This window comes from Danaus plexippus, assembly GCF_018135715.1.
Source record: "Danaus plexippus chromosome 18 unlocalized genomic scaffold, MEX_DaPlex mxdp_20, whole genome shotgun sequence".
Taxonomy (NCBI): domain Eukaryota; kingdom Metazoa; phylum Arthropoda; class Insecta; order Lepidoptera; family Nymphalidae; genus Danaus; species Danaus plexippus.
Window position 1 is genome coordinate 748909 of NW_026869853.1, and position 18326 is coordinate 767234.

General features: G+C 30.2%; 1 long non-coding RNA gene across 1 annotated transcript; it reads left to right on the forward strand.

The window, feature by feature from the left end:
• The first annotated feature begins 530 nt into the window (after nucleotides 1-530).
• Nucleotides 531-16535, forward strand: LOC116773119 (uncharacterized). Its single transcript, XR_004353692.2, has 3 exons — nucleotides 531-731; nucleotides 838-965; nucleotides 16343-16535. It is a non-coding gene; the product is annotated as an uncharacterized LOC116773119 (long non-coding RNA).
• The last annotated feature ends 1791 nt before the right edge of the window (nucleotides 16536-18326 follow it).

The following is an 18326-nucleotide window of genomic DNA, read 5'->3' on the forward strand; positions in this document are numbered from 1 at the left end:
ACTCGCATTGAATCTTACGTATTGATCAAATAACTCGTGGTTATTTATAATCTACCATTATCACGTATTTAACGTGATATTCTTTTATGCGTGTAATAATTTATTTAGCGATAAATTTAATTTGATATTTGAATATCGATACAACACTGCATTATCTGTAACTCGTCCCTCTAGAGTCTAGACTGAATGCAATATTCGAAATTGGCTCCGCTCATTACTTTTAGCGGAATAGAAAATTATTTGATAAGTGTGAAGCAGGCTATCAATGGCTCGATCAATTTTAATACCGAATTAAATCAATAAGACTATGTTTCACACCTGGCTTCACTTGCGTGTTTCATGTTCACTATTGTGATTTATATGATAAGTAATTTTTAATGTAACTCAGGAATACAAGTGGAAGTATTAATTTGTAATATTATTATTGTTTGTGTCCTTATTTTAATTAAAAGCATCGTTATCATTTTTATAAAAATATTTTCATTTAATAAAGTATAGCAATATCCAATATTCATTGCCAGCCCGTTCAAATGATATAACCTGTTTTTTTGTCATTGTCATATATAGAAATTGAAACGGGTCTTTTATAGCGTTTGGAAGGGTTAAAATTTTTGCAACGCTACAGGTACAAGGAACGCAAACTTGGAGCTGCAAAAACCAGTTCCTCATCCAAACGATAAACAACTTCATTGTTACATCACATTCGATTGTATTCGATGACAAAAATTAGGGTATACTGCATTCAGTAACAGCTGCAATGCAACATTTTTAATTCAAACTTTAGAACTTTTAATTTGAACTGAAAACCATCTGCATACGTTTTTGTGATGTTTTCAGCTTTCATGAAAAAAAAAAACCTTGTCTCCTTTTATCTTGGAACAGCGTTAGTTAAGGCAGAACATTCGTTGGAATATAATAATGTGGAAGCTAACAAAAGGCGAAAATTAGAGCGGACGGTGCGAAAGGTAAATATGACTTTAGTATTTTCTAAGATAACGTTCCGCCGAGCGAAATATGAATGAGTTATCAAAATAATCTCCGGCGCACTAAATCACCGTATATAAGGGGAAGAGAGACGCTATTTACTCGCAAACGGACAAAATAAATGTTTTTATTACATAAAGCGCATTTTCTCAAAGGCTTATTTGAATTGTTGTTGTAGAAAAACGTCTTTGTCACCATCGCATAGAATTCAAAATTCGCTAACATGTACCAATCTGAAATATCAGTTCCATTTTATGACTTAGCAGAATAAACATAAGGTCGGTTCTTTTGAATAGAAGTGATCCGGTATTTGTATACAGAATTATAAGGGCTGAAGCAAAATTTTAGGAGGGATTTTGCTCGAATATTGCAGGAGGCAAAAATTTTACGCGTCTAAAACAACAATCAACGGGACACTTCAACATTAATTTAATTTTTCTCTTCGTTTCTAAGCGTTTTTTTTAATTATATTATATATATATATATATTATATCAGGCACGTCTAATATTCAGAGAACGTATAACTGACGAAATCTTTATTAATTGATTGATTGATTGACAATATATAAATATATATATACACATATACATATATATATATATATATATGAAAAATAGTAACAGTCGAAGTATTTATTCTGACTTACAATATAAAACGTCTGTTTTTTATTCTCAAGAACCTTTTCCTTTTATTAAATTATCCTATAACAAAGTGCATACAGCAATGTTAACTAACTAACGAATTGTTTTGATGTAAATTATTAATAATATTCATTGAATTGTTTTTCATATTCACATATATACATTACACGAAGTTACTGTCATGTTAATATTAACATACTTCAACATTCTTCGCTTTATAAATTACATCAGAGTAATGAGATCTAAGACTTTAGCGAGAGGACACCTTAAGCGCATTCTGCCGGCATCCAGAGCGGTACGCCAGAAAATTAAGAAATCGAGGGCGGTAGATGATAAATAACAAGGACCGATTGACAGACATTCACATCTCGTCTGCCCGTGATCACGGTTGCTGAAAAGTAACTGAAACGTCGGGATTATGTAGTTTTAAAATAATAAAATCCGCGTAGCATATCCGAAAATATATTAGTTTCATTTACATCAGAGTATTTTTGTCGTTTAACCATAGTAATTGACAATGATTGATCTAGTTTTTCAGTTAGCACATAAAACATAGATGTTGAGAAGTTAGATCGTATATTTTCAGATTAATATCTGAATTATATCTGATTCTAATGACATCTGAATCTGCTGGATCTTTCAGATTAATATTCCATGCAATACAAAATTTTTAATATCACCCAGGTCTTTTAAACGTCTCTTAAGGTTACATATCGATAGTCCTCACAGATCCATAGATAATGGGAGCGAAATACATATACATATATATAATTTTTATATATATATATAATTTAATACGTTTGTAATTGTTCTGTCGTTGAAAGTATATAGCATATATATTTTGTTAGAAGCCAGTGTAAGTAAAAGGATATCAAACGAATTTAAAGTTGCATTTGAAAATATTGTTGAAATCAGTTATTTTCTTATCCACTTATAAAAAGGTTAGAATAAACAGACATGCATTATTGGCATTATTGCATTATGGCATTATGGCATTAATATAATTTAGTTTTATTTGTTTAAATCAGACTACATTATTGAAATAATTTGAAACACAATAATAAGTTGTATGTTCATTTATAATTGATTATAATTAATCGATCTTTTCATATAATGGGATTTTTTTATGTTAACTTATTTATATCCTCGCATTAGCATAACGAAAATAATCAGAATTTAATAATTTTAATGTTGATAGTAGGAAAGCAAGTTCGTCTGTCTGTGTACAATATTATATTTGTTTGTGTAGACTATTTCAAGCAACGACCTTGATGTTTTATTTATGAAATATTGACAGAGCATTTAAATCGCTACAAAGTTGTTAATACATACTACATAGTTTATGACCTCCCGAAACATTGTTTCTGTTTTCTAAATTGCAATGCTGTGATTGTATCTTTCATAAATTATTTAATTGTGCGAATAAAGTACGTGATTAAGTTATAAACCGGCATTATAGGTATGAACATTTTACGTTTGTTCACAAAGAAATGAAATATTTTATGTAAGGTATATGAATATAAATGTAATTCACTTAAACAGGCAAAAATAATGTTTATTTCATTATGTTTATGTTAGAACTTATATGGAGATACAATATAACAGAAGCGGCAATTTTTTTATATCAGCGTATGCCATACAGTATTAACAAAAATGTTTGTTGTTCTGTCATTCATACTTCCGTAAAATAAAATTAAAAACAAATATTTACTACGCCTATAAATTAAAATGTAGTAAAGAGTTTTATTTACATTTTTATTATTATTATTATTATTATTATTATTTCATACAAAATATGTACACAGGATTCATAGGGATGTCAACTGGATTGAAAATGAAATACTATTTTAAGCCATTGTCATACATAAGGAAAGTAAAAATGCCAGTTTAATAAATTTAAAGTCATTATAAACGATTATAATTTGAATATGTTTCAACAGGACCAGTTTTTAAATTGAATGAAATAAGTAAAAACAATTAGAATTATATATTAAAATTTACAACTTTTATTTCAAAATTAAACGTCATGACAAGGTCACAGCATCCGTGCTGACACAAAAGAAGAGATGATAATCTGAATCAAGTAACAAACTTAATTCACATCGTCCTTAGAAATATTCATAGGATTAAGATGCATCTTTTAAAAGCGAATTTTAAATGTGTGATAACAACACTATCACTTCTCTTCTTATAAAGTAATTGAAAGAATAAACCCAAGTTTAATTTACAAGAAACAAAACATCATCAGCCAATAAAGATAGAGATTCAGTGAATGGTCAGTTTGAGCCAAATTCAACAAAATGTGTTGGTCTAATATATAGACCCAATATAACACCGTATTCATTCTAAAAACACACGCTAAATAAAATGGGAGAGAAAAATATACTTTTTAATTAGAGTTGTATGTACCGTATATAGATAATTGAGACCATTACCGTTCTCTCTAATGCGACCTTAAGCTCGGCCGTTGAATCGTAATTGGAGGACCCATAAAGGGGTCGGAGGGACCGGAAAAGGGGACGAAAAAGGGGGTCCGGAGAGGGGAAAATGTATGGAAATGACGCACCGCCATTTCCCTGTTTTTGTATTTGATTATCCTTTCAAGACAATATTTCGCGGGTCCGGAAATTAATGAAGGCAATTTATGCGACACAGAGCGCGGGTGTTGGGTTGTATTTAAATAAGTTGTATATTTTATGACGAGGGTTTTGTAGGTCTTTTATGATTGGAGAGGATGACGCCCGAACATGCTCTAGGTTATAACGACGCCAGCGATATTAAATGGAAAATTTATTCTATTTTATAAGACGACAAACGTGAGGACCATATTTATCTTGTACTGTGATCGACCGAAGAAGTAAGGGAAGAGAACTTCATAAACCAACTTCGCTTATATGAGAAGTGCTTGGACCCACTTTAATTTTTTATATCCTCCTTGGCATGTTTGTTACTTGATTTAATACTGGTATTATTAAAGATTAACATTAACATTTTTACACTGACATTGACATAAACATTTTTTAGGTTAATTTTTTGTTCATAATATTTCTGAATGTGTTAAAGAATCAACAATGCTTGTCATACATATATATAATTTAAATAAAATGTCAAAGAAATGTAAATGAGGTATTAATTATATGATCAAAAAAATATTCACTAATATATAAACATACTCAATAGGTTTAGACTTAATTTTTTATAAAGGGAAACGCATATCTTTAATTATTCAGAGTCGTAACCAATGGGTAATATGGCCCTAGTTCTAACTCCATTATTCGTCTGTCTGTCACCAGGCTGTATCTCATGAAACGATGTCTAAAGATTTCAAATTAAAACTGATAATATATTTTTGTTGTGGCAATAAAACAAAATAATAGAATGGACAGGCAGCAAACAAAGTTTTTTTTATTCTTATAATTAACAGTAAGGCATCCTTCTTGTCTAAGATCAAATTACTCTTGGTTGGTTTTAATTTATTATTAAGATCTTCGTGATGAAATGAAACGCAAATAGGTGAGACGTGAAAATATTGTTGATAACAAAAACAAACTAATTGAAACCAAAAGTTATTAACACGAATAAATATACAAATTCTAACCATACATAATTGGGCCATGTACTTAATACGGTACACGAATTAGACGCACGCACTTTGGAGGCAATTTATCACAAAAAGTTGGCAACTTGGCCCCTCCGGTTGAATCATTTATTATTCAACCCCAGTCCCCCTCAAGGGCCAGTAATTTTGCCTTCAAAGCCTTCGCGGGCATGCGTAATGACTAACGACGTGACGTAAATCGTAGGGATTTTCCCTTTATCCCACTGTATATATTTACCTTATCTCCGTTTGTATATGCCAATAATAAATAAGTTACTATTGAATATATCTAAACATAAAATATATGTAAATGAACTTGTATATTTCTATATTATTCGCAAATACTCAAATATGTCGGTTTCTTGTAAAAAAATGAGCAGAGATTTGTTTGAAACAATCTTTAAATTCGATGTCAGGTTTTTATTTCCCATTGGTCTTTTAAAAATGATTGATTTGTAAGACACTAATAATTTTGAATTTAAATACGTACGTGATAGAATGTATATGAATATTTTCAACTAAGAATTAAAACGTTGGAAGGAAATGAAGGCGGACAAAAGCTGTAATTTATCATTGGTTTTCTTTGTAAAAGAAAATGCTTAATAAATTTGAACTGCAGCGAGGTTTTAAATACGTCTTTTGTTGCCTTTGGCTACCATTATGAACAGTAGGAATCCATTGTCAATTCTTAGCTATTTCATGAAAATATTCGAATGTGGGTATTATTGTAGAGTAAATGTGTTTATCAAATAAAGAGGATTCAAGGATAAAACATACGCATTTAATAAAACTGTCACTCAGTCGTGCATTTTTTTAGTAATAATAATAATTAATTATAATGATACAATATTGTTTGTTTTTGATTTTGTTTGTCTACCTTTTTCCATTCGCTACAACCGTTAGTATACAAGGAATTTTTTAAAAGAAATTAGCACCTATATCAAAATTTTACTTCCTTCACACACCCCTGATTCTAAAGAAAGGGAGATATAATTGTGACAGCCCTGACTGAAGCAGTTCCTATTAAAGATAGCTTCATGTATTGATAACTTAACATGGCTATGTTCATATTTATATAATATATTATATTAAATTATTTTAATACACCCTTTGCTTTAAAATATTATATGCATGAACGCCAGTATCTGAATTTGGTTTAGGGTATGTTCCACAAATTCACCCTTCTTGTAACTCTATTCTAGGTTACGTAAAACAAACAATTACTTTTTTATTTAGAAACCAACCGCCCAAATAAATACGTATTTTTTCCAACAATATTTTATAAATTTTGTTAGAATCACCAGCAGAATTTACAGCAACCATTTAAACTAAAATAGCTATGAAATTCATATAACAATTATATGTAATATATAATAAAATTAAATATAATTTACTTTATACTAATCTAATATGTATAATAAAATATGTTTCAACACGTATTATGTAAGATTTTTAAAGAAACAATAACTTGGACTCAACAGAACTTGAACTATACAACTATCTTATACCAGATATCTGTTCTGAGTTATCGCTAGGTATCTTACAATTTAATATTTAGAGAATATCCGGACAAGCTGGTTTATTATTTAAAAAAAAATGTATAACTGAGGTTTGAATGATACGTAAAGTGGCGCAGAAAGAAACACAAGTTTGGAAAAATCACTACGAAAATCACCAAACTTGTGCTTCTTAATAATTCCTAAGCAAAGCCTGATGGAAGCCAGGTGATCTGTGTGAACTACTCTGAATTTCTCATTCTAAAAGCCAGTAAACTTTTAACTCGTTCATAAAAAAATTGTCCTTTGAGTTTTTGAATATAGAAATGATATCATTAATAAACAAATTAAATACTAGCCCCTAGTTATATAAACAATATATATTTTAGACTCTAACTTGTCTATCACTACAGTAGAGGATCTATTATTAAGATAGGGCCGGCACCTCATTTAGACCTAATATTTTAGAGAAATCCATGTATTGTGGCTACGTGTAATCTCCTATCAACTTGATCAAGTAAGTGAGTGACAAAAGTAAGCAAATTATCGGCAATAGAGCGTCCAGATAGATCTTGTTGCTAATAGATGTCTTTGCCAACACTCTGAAAAACTCTGTATTATGTGTTAAGCCGAAATCGTTTCTATTTATTACATAAGTTGAATCATCAATAAGCCCATTCAGCTCTTTTTTTTTTAGTTTCGACTTATCTTTAGCTGTTAGTCCCATTGGCTTTTACAGCGGCACCGGGAGGAGCTAAATCCTTCCATCCAGCGTAATATAATATACCGAAGAAGATATTACATAGAATTATATAGAATTTACGTATAAAGCACACACGTTATTTATATTATCAATTTTAAGATAATTTATTTATGTCTCTTCATAGTTACTTTCATATAAAAATTGTTTATTATGACTGAAGTCACGGTTTCTAACTTCACGGTTCATGGATATTTTTGTGATAATTGGTTAATGAATCGTTTTTTTACGTGTACCATAAGCATACCGTAGGACATGAATGTCTGTTGTTCATGCATAGCGGTTATAGGAAGGACTCAGTGTTATTTATAAGTTTGTACCTTCAGGGGTAATATTTCGGTATGTTATCTTGCTGTATCTAACCCTCCTTATTAAGAGTGTTGTATCCTCGTGCTAACTAATTTAAAATCACCACTGCGTTAAGGAAAGACTTCTTTTGTCAATTTTTATTATCTTACTGCAGATCTGTATAGAAATATTAAATTTATTATAATTTAGAGCTGTTATTAAATGTTTTATTTTCTTGAAATAATTTTCCGATCGATATTTAGGGATGCATTGAATTGCTAGGTCGTTAATACTTAATGTGGTTCTCTACCAATGTATGTCTTGTTTGCAAATTACTTACCGCTATCAGTTGGGTTTCTATTTTTGGATCGCAACGTTTTAATTAAATTGTTTTTGGTCAATGCTGTCATGTTGTTCCTTCAATAAATTTATTCATAATACTTAAAACGACTAACGTTTAATTAATTTTTTATGTTAACTTATCCAGAATACTTTTCTTAGATACATCTAATAAAGAACTTATCTTCTTTTACAATAGAACGTACGTCGTATAAATCTAGTTACGATGTTGCGGAGTCTATAACCTTCTTTACACTCTTTTAAGTGACAAAACAGTTTTGCTTATCTTCTTCCTTTAGGGCTGTTATAGCTGTGGTATTCCAATTTGAATTTTCTCTTTATTGAAAGAACATTCAAATTTGTTTACATCACAGTATCGGTTGTTTGTTTTCGAGAGTTCTAACCATTACTCAAAGAGAAGTTATTATAAAGCCTAAAAAACATTGTATTGGATTTAATGCGTTTGGTATCTAGGTTTTAACGTCAGTCAGACGCTTACCTTGACAGTCTAAATTAAATTCCATGTTGAGGATTGCAAACAGCTACTTTTATTAGTGGCAAGGAGCAGAATATGTTAATCTGCGGTAGGATGATTAAGGAACTGAATTAATTTACTCTATGCCACCCACACTTGTTGCTCGGTACATTATTGCATATGTACTAAATTTTTTTATTCTTGTTCCTCTTAAGACTCAAATACACTTTGATCCAAATCTGTTGAAATACATTAGTTTATAATATCACTGTAATATTGCTACGAAAGTGTTATTTAAACCTTGTATTATTATTTTTTTGCTGAACTGGTGCGACTTATGCGACTGTGGCATTTTATTTCATATGTAAAAAATGTAAAGACATGCGTTACATTATTTTATAGATATTCATGTATAATTTTAATTTAATCAATATATCTTATTTTGGTGTTGACGTTGTATTTATACCTTAAAATAGGAGTTGGAGTTTTGACATTGCATGTTTATTTTAGATTGAAAACCATAGGAGACTCGAGAACTCTCCTTCAGACATGAGTAAATACTATGTTCGCTTAACCAGGTCGATACAAAAGTATAGTTATGTGTCGACACCTAGAATACATTCCAAAGGTAAGAATTATAAGTTAGGTTAAGTGAACCGAGGGTAAAACTTGTCACCACATTGGTGCGGCAAACCAAATTATATTATTTTTAACATAAATTCTAATTATTTTTCTAAAACAAATCATTAAACATGTTGTACGTAGGTAATTAAATCATTAGTCACTTTGTATGCCGTAGATCATAAAAAAAATCCTCAGAAAACAATGCTTTTAAAGAATCAAGTAATTTCTATGATGAACGCATTGAGTTAATCAATCGAACAAACAAATTCCTGAGTGTGTATTATTCGTATAAATTTGATAATCCTATTCTTAGTTACTTATTATAAAAGAAATAAAATATTAGCCCAGTTCATGTGTTGTTGTACTGTCAGAGCTGACATAATTTATCATAAAGAAATTACGTAATTTTCAAGTGGCAATTAATTTTAAGCCCTTTCTTGCATTGAATACTTTTCTTGACTTTAGAAATGGGTTGCGTATTTAGAATACAAGATAATCTAAAGTCTTAATTATTAGTAGGTTGTCTGATTTCAGACTCAATTATTGATTTTTTCTTTAAAATTCTACGTATAAATTATTTATCCTAAACACAGAGTAGTATGCTAATAGATATATTATTTTTATTACAGGGATAATTTATTTTTTTTATACAAAAATGGCAACATTAAAATTCGGCTGGTGACCAGCAAGTATAATATGAAGTCATTATGTAAATGAGGCGGGCTTTCGCGCCAAGTTTAGGTGATTTGGGGCCGCTTTAAAACCGAAAAGAGTTTTTATTTGCAACTAACATAATAGCATTTTCTGAATTCCGTTCATTAATTTTAAGATCCGTTTGTTTGAGAATTTTATTTAATACCTCCTTAGTGAAAACATAAAATATCAAAAAAATATTATATCGTATAATATATAATAATAATCTAGTCACAAAATTGTTCTAGACGTTTTGGTACTGATATAAAAGACAGATTTATTTAGCTAAAACTTTTTAATACTTTTGAACGAGCGGAACATTGACAATACAAAAGAAATGAAAAAGGTCACAAAATCTAATAAAAACGCCCGATAAAAATTGTTCTATATATCATTTTAAACAATAATCACCTCCATACATATACGTTTGATATAAAACCAACTCCCCGATGCTTTTATACAACTGGAATATTCATAAAACACCCTATTTACTGGCTTGTAGAGGGACACATAAAAATTCAGAGGCAAAACGCGTCCCTTTAGGCGTGCTCTTGGGATGGGCCTGAAGTTTGTAATTGAATTTTTGCCTGAAGCCGCAAAGGGCGTCCCTGCTTAATTTGCCGTACTCTGAAAAGGGTTACTTCGTTTGGTCCAAGTGGTAAGACAGAGGCGATAGGAACCTTAATGCTCCATCTATATAAAGAAAGGAGTTATAACAGTCCAAATTTTGTCTTTGTCTACATGGAGTCAGCAATGGAAAAACGACAATGAAATAGAAATATAATATTTGAAAGATTTCCATTTAATCTAAATTCTAAATCATGTTTTAATGATTCCAGATAGGAATATTATAATAATTTATTTAACAAATATTGTTTTTAAGGCGACGAAATAAAAAAGGTAGAGTTTCTGTAACCAAAACATAAAATACACTTTTTTAAATAAAAATTAATAGAAAAACAATCAGAAGTATGTTTAATCTAAAATATGCATTACCGGTAACTATACATTGGCAAATATTTAAAGAAAAATATTTGATTCTGTACGGCTTATTCACGCTGTCGTTTTCAAAATGGACCAAACGTAAAGGTACAGTTTGTATTGTTATAATCAAAAAGAAATATTAACTTTTTTTCCGGCATAAGGGATATAGAAGGTCTAATTTTTTTTCGTTACGTGATAAAATTTTATTCCTTTCCGGATAACATAAAAGGTTCACACAATAAGGATTAATACATATATGTTTTTGCCCTTTTTCCCGCCCGCGGTCGAGACTTGATTCACGTTTTAGCACTGTCGATTTAATTTAAATTCAATTTCAATGAATTTGAATTAAGCTTTGTTTTAAAACAAGTTTAAATTGAATAAACAGAATTTCACAATATAGAAATCAAAATAATTAGAATTATCTCCTAATTTTGTAATGTTTAAAGCATAAAATTGTAGCATTGTTTTTTTATAGTTGCCATTGTGGTAGCACTGTTGACTTAAGGCGTTGTTGACAATTGTTAATATGGAGAGCCCATTAGTTTTATTTACGTTGACCGTTGTTTTAGTTTGCTTAAGGATGCTTTTACGGGGACTAATTAAATAGAAAGTTCTCGCGGCCTTCGTAATGGACTTCCATGGGAGTCCATGAGCCGCGGTAAAACGAGTTTTCTTAACTCTTTAAACTTTGTTTGTTAATAGACTGTGCAAGTTTTAGCTTTGTATATATAGGAAATTTCACTGAACAAAAATTATATGTTAACCAAAAATATGTTATTTTACAATAGTTCTCAATAATAAACTGTGTGTTATTATGTATAGTGTAGATACATAAGTAGTGTAAATAAAACGAATACTCGGGAAAGTCTAAGATCTCATGAGTAGTATATATGTGTATAATGTATGGTAAATATGTTTATTTATTTCTCCGCTTCTATTTACCATATTTGCTTAATATCTGCAACAACTGTTTATAAATAATTTCAACATCATTCAGATACAATTTCCATAGTTAATGAATGTACAAAATTTTAATAATCTTCAAATATTTATTAAAAAAAAATTATATACAAAGCGTATTTCATATAAATATAAACATTGTACGAGTAATTATTTTTGCAATTATATTTTATATTTCTATATAAATTATTAATTCGTCTACATATATATTAAAACAATTTTCCTTTGTTTAGTTTATTTTATATGTGCATTAATAAAAATAAAATACTTACTCATTTCATACTTCATGTTCTCTCAGCTTTGCTTTCGGTATGGACTTACATTTAAAGTCTTCATTAAGACAGTAACCCGAAATTAAAAGCTTATATACGAAGCCATGTGATCAGAGCCTAATATTGAAACTCAAGAAACACACGTAATAAACAAACAATATAAAAGTAATTAACACTATTTCTTTTTGTTAAAACAGTCTTCCTATTAAAAATCTACCTGTTTCAGTTAGTCAGTTAAATTAACTGTAATTCAAAACAATGCTGACATCTTTTTTGATATTTTCTCAAAGTATACCTTAAAACCTAAATAACAACACAATTGACATCTATTTTAAAACTAATACATTTGTTATAAAATAATAAAAACAACTACACACAACTGGCCGTCATGTGAAGTCATGAAAACAGGAAAAACTTTTCAAATCGATTTATTTGTTTTATCGATATCGGATGATTAGATAAGTTTAACCTTAGATCATATTATTTTTATGCATTTTTTTTTCGTTTAATATATTATTATTGTTATAAATAACAATTGGCGTACGTTTTAAAGTCAAATAACATATACAAAATATATAAAGTGTAATAAATTCTAAAAGGGAATAATTTTATATTAATTATTCAATCTCGTACACCTGACATCTAGAAAGGCTTAGTTGTTCCAAAAAACGTCACTCAAAGATTCTTGTACGCACAACCCAACTCAAAACGCTGTTGTCCTTTGGTTGTTCAGTTAAATGAGACCCATACCGATCAGTGAGATAATATTGTAAAAAGCTCTATGTAAAGAGTGTGGGGAGATCAAGGCAATTTGGACGCTTCCCGCCCAGCATCATATGACAGATGATTATCTACGGCCAACGTCAAAGTGAATAATTGGGCTTTAGTTCGCTCGAAATGTATTTTAGAGCCAATTTATATTTTTCCAATTATGTAATTTTAATTTGCCACTTATATAATGATCATTATATACTTCAAAACCTTTAAGTATTTATTAAAAATTATTTCTAAATCTATATATACCACATTCACAATATATAACACTTTTCTGTAGCTTCTAAATTATATACAAATATTAAATATTCTACACATATGCATAATAGGTTTAGTTGTGTATATATATTTTGGAAACCCCTAAAATAAATTATTATTCAAATCATATGCATTACATGAATCATGAAACCTAATGAGTTATTCATATCATATCGTCTTTGATGATGGAAAACATTCACACTTTATACATTCAGAACCCGCCGCTGGTTTCATTAACAATTCGTTTGTTTTCAAAGCTAACCCTAAACAAAAAGGAAATGCATCCTATGTTTTTATAACGAACGCCTAATGCCGTGCAACATAAGCAAATCGAAAAATTAAGGCCCCTCTAATTAATTCTACACAAAACCTCCCTCATATACGGCCTCAGGGTAGATTTATAAACCGCATCAAATTATTCGTATATCAAAGGGAAATGCTCAAGAAAGATGGACGAACCTGCGAAAATAAAACCCCACCCTTCATTGCCCCAAGTGTTGGCTTTACCCCTGTCTCCCGCGGGGCGCGTAGGGTTGAACGCACATGCGTATTTCAAACTCTGTATTACCTAAGCTTCCATTTTGTTTTTTGTCCAATCATTTCGTTTTTCGTTTACATTTGCTAGTTGTTCTCAGACAACTGTTTCAGTTACAGAAATTATGAATTTGATGACGTTAAATACTTTCATTAAAATTTTATAACCTGTGTTAAGAATAAAGACTTTTTAAATTTCATATTATGGTATAACTATCAGAAAAAGGATTAAAAAAGATATTTTTCACGTTCGAGACAAACTGAACTAAGTCTTGTTTATAGAAGCAATAACACTATACTGGAATGTATACATGATGAAGATGTATAATTATATTTAAAATTTATACATTCTCTATTTATAACAGCTGCGAATGCTGCTCCGGTTCATAAATCATTTATAACATATATTAATTTTGCAAGAAAAGGTCCACAATCATCAGAGACTTCTAACAATACATAAACAGAGAAATAATTCATTTATTTGTTGTTGTTGTTTGTTGTTGGCATTACACCTAAGAGGCTTCTCAATGACAATCTTGATCAATAATTGAATTAAAATAATTTACTCTAGTCTTGAGGCAATAATCATTTCGTTGCGAAGAATAAATGCAATATATAAGACAATTGGAATACTCACTACAAAACTTACTTAAGTAACAGGCAATTTAATAAAACTCAAGTTTTTATATTATTTTCATTTTTGTCCAAATAGTTTTTTTTTTTTTTGGTTATTGAATTAAAATGAAAATGAACATTGTTTTTTTATATATTTTTTCTCACAAGGTTTTGCAAAACATAAAAGAGTGAAGAATCGATTATTGTGAAGGGAACGGTAAAAAAAAAAAAAAATTGACCATTTTATATCTTTTTCATTTCGATGAGTCCCGGTTATCTTAATACACCAGTTATTCAGCAGATACACATTACCCTCAACCAATTACCCTGCGCAAATAGATCCACCCTTTTTCCCTAAAAAACAATAAGCCCGTACATACTCCTATTTACTTACTGCAGATAACACAGCCTTGCAGAAGCCGGGCGGTTTTATTTTCAAATTTCAAAGAAAAAAACATACAAATATCGACTTTACTGTAGAAAAGATAAGAGTGACAGTGGGGATGATCAAACGGCTAAATTAAAGCAGTCGTTGTTCGCCTGAAGCTGTAATCCATCATCGTGACGTTTCTATTTATCTTGATGAGGCTCACACTTCCGATACTGATGACCCTTCCTTTTTTACTGGGTCCAGGTAATACCTATGGATTTTAAAGTTTACATCAACATATTTTCATTGCGTCAATACTAAAAGTATATTCCGATTAAAATGTTATTTACTTTACATCTATTTAAATCTATTTAGGTATAAGTGTTTAATGAAAAATATTTGTGGAAGATTTAATTTAAACGATACAAATACTTCTGGACAAATTTTTGTTTTCTCCAAAAAAAAAAAACCAAGTTCACACAGAAAAACACATTTAAAATTCATTATTTTAAATCAAATCCCAAATTGACAGCAAACAAGTTGCCTCACTGATAGCTTGAGCGGATACATTGGATCCTAAAAACATCGAACTACCAAACAAATAGCATTGAGTTGCGTTTGCCTTTGGCGACTTCCAAAGTGGTCGTATAAAATTGATGTTTGTTCTATGAAAGACGAAAAAACCAACGCAGATATTTATTATTTAAAGCAAGCGACATATCCGTTGACTTGATATTATTTATTGTCTTATTTGATATCATTTCCTCTCAAAGGATTAGATTAATAATTTCCAATAACAAACTCGATAAACACGGTGATACATTCATTATGGCTGTAGAAACAACATTAACAATCGAGCTCTTAATCAGAGCCTTTGTATCAAACCCCTTTTGATATAAACCACACTCTTGCGAAAACCAAAAGCAACGTCGTCAGAACAATACATTTTATTACCGCACTATCAACAAGACAAATGATAAATACAATATCTACCCTATTTACTTCTGTCTGTGTCCGCCCGCAATACTGGCGCCTTCTTTTATGCAATGGTATTAACAAACAAAAAATAACTCTAAATCGAAAGCGGCAAGGCCAATTATTGCGGAGCTTAAAAGTCCAGTTCAAAACTCTAAGCCCTTTCTTTTACATAGCGCGTTAACTTGTTTGCTAATATGAATTTTAATGGGTTGGATTAAAGTAATATTTAGTTTGGCCGATCGGGTAGCAGTGACGCCATTTTGAATTGATGTTGGCGGTCAAAATTTATTGCGCATAAATGTACCTCTGGCTAACCCGGGAGTTAGGGGGGGTGGGAGTAGGCTTAAAAATAGGGGTCGGGGGAGGGAGAAGGTTTTTAGCGATCGCAGCTACGACCTATTCGAGTGTTGATGGGTGTCAGGGACGAATCATATTTTTTTTTCTTTTTATTCTGTTTATAAAAAATAGTAACACGAAGTCAAAATGTCGCCAGTGATAAATTTATCAGATATTCTTTGACTTATTACACTATTCATACGTATTACACATATTCAGTAAACTTATCTTTTATTTTTCTAATATCTAAACAATACTAGATACAAAACAAAAATAAAAAAAAATGTCTAACTACAGCTATTGTAACAATAATCGAATATAATTAATATTTTACTAATTAGTATCCTTTAACATTTCAGAGATGGAGGACGGCAGTGAAGCAGCAGCGGTTAAAAAAAAATAGAAACAAGGTGAAATTGAAACTGTAAGTTCCCGTTTACGAACAAACGCATTCATTCTATTTAATCCAAAAATTTCCGAAACGCTGTTAGAAAACGGTCATGTGGAAATAGTTCACTTATAAATGTTTGCTTGCGGTAATTGGTAACTCTATTTTTGAAATATCTAGATGAGTGTTAAAAGCTAACTTAGATCTATATTCAACTAGTTATCACCGAAAAACTCTCAAGACAGCAGAACAACTCTGCAAACAACAAAATATTTATTAGAAAATTAAGTACAGAAATAAATTATTTTGCAAGCTTTGCAAAAAGTATTACCCAATTAGAAAACATTAAAGATCGTGCGATAATATTGTTAACTATTGTTAATAAATGTATTCATATCCGCTTCCTGTATAATTTTTTTTTTTTGAATTTATTGTTTCAAAGGTAGGTAGGTACAAGCTCTTATTAAGATATGAAAAAAGAAAAAATATATATTTTTTAAAAACAGTCTATCTCGGTTGAAAACCTTATTGCTAAAAATTATTTTATTTAGTATATTTTAATTTAATATTCTAACAAGAATGATTTAATTTCATGAAACACTTCAAATATTGTCCGTCTAAAACATTATATAAATATGTTTATAGCCAAATTATCATAATAGCAACATGTAAACCTTAATATTTTTTAAATAATAAATAAAGAATGAAAAATTTATCTACTCAAGTGGGATTCGAACTGGCAACCTTCGTAACATCGCGTTCCAAAGGCTGCACAAACTAAACTATCGTGTCTTGAAACTACATGCATTGCATGCCGTAATATATTAGGTTTTCTTACGATAATCATTCAATATTTTTTAATTTACTTTTAACTCAAGTATAAACACAACGTTACTTGATTGTTGAAAACAAATAAAAAATTATATCTTTGTTTATTTACACATACATGAAATAAAAAAAAAAACGAAAATAAAATAAAAAAACCACAATCCGACCCTGAAACGCGTTTACCCGCACATACTCGACCTACGCACACCTCTCTTTCGCACAGAGTCCAAAAAGAACTTTCCGTCGCTTTCCACCCTCTGCTTAAATTATTGCACCCACATTCACACAGTAGAATGTGATATGCGAATTATACGAAACACGTTGAAAATGAAACTTATTTACAAACAGATAAGACTCAATTTGCATGTGACCTGTATAGTCGCGAGCTATTTTCTCCAAAGACCGTACAGTTCTGCTGATCCCAGATATTCCTTTATAATAGAGGGAGCTAACTTATATTATGCTTTGTTTGAAATATGTACTTTAACGTCTTGCTTTAAGGTTATCTTTGACGTGTCAATGGGAATATAGAATTTGTCTTTCAAAAGCCAGATGGCAACAGAGACTGCAAAGGTGGCGAGCGTTAAAAAACACCCTCAGTGTTATAAAGGGTGGGGGTAGAGTGGGGACTATTTGGTGCGTAAGGGGTGAAGACGCATTACTTGATGGGACTTGAGATAAAACGCACGTGTCCATTAAGTTAATTGTTATGGAAGAAAAGCTAAAATAACATTTTTACATAGTATGTACATGCATATAGACATATTTTTGTTATTTATTGATTATTCGTAAGAGACCAACAAATAATACAAGTAATTTTGTAAAACACACAATATTATAGAGATACACACACATGCACAATTACACACACATTAATAATTCACATAAAACTATTGTCTAATGTAAGGCCATTAACATATAAATTCTTATTCGTATGTAATTTACTGCTATCAGAGAATCACATATAAATTAGAATTGCCTGTTTTCAACAACTAAATTGTGCGGTCGAACAAAAACCCAACTTAATGAGTTATTAACGGTTTGGAAAAACACATAATTTTTTTTATTTTTTTTTTTCAGCAAACGGTATAGGAAAACGATGTAAACTTGTAGAATTACGAATATTA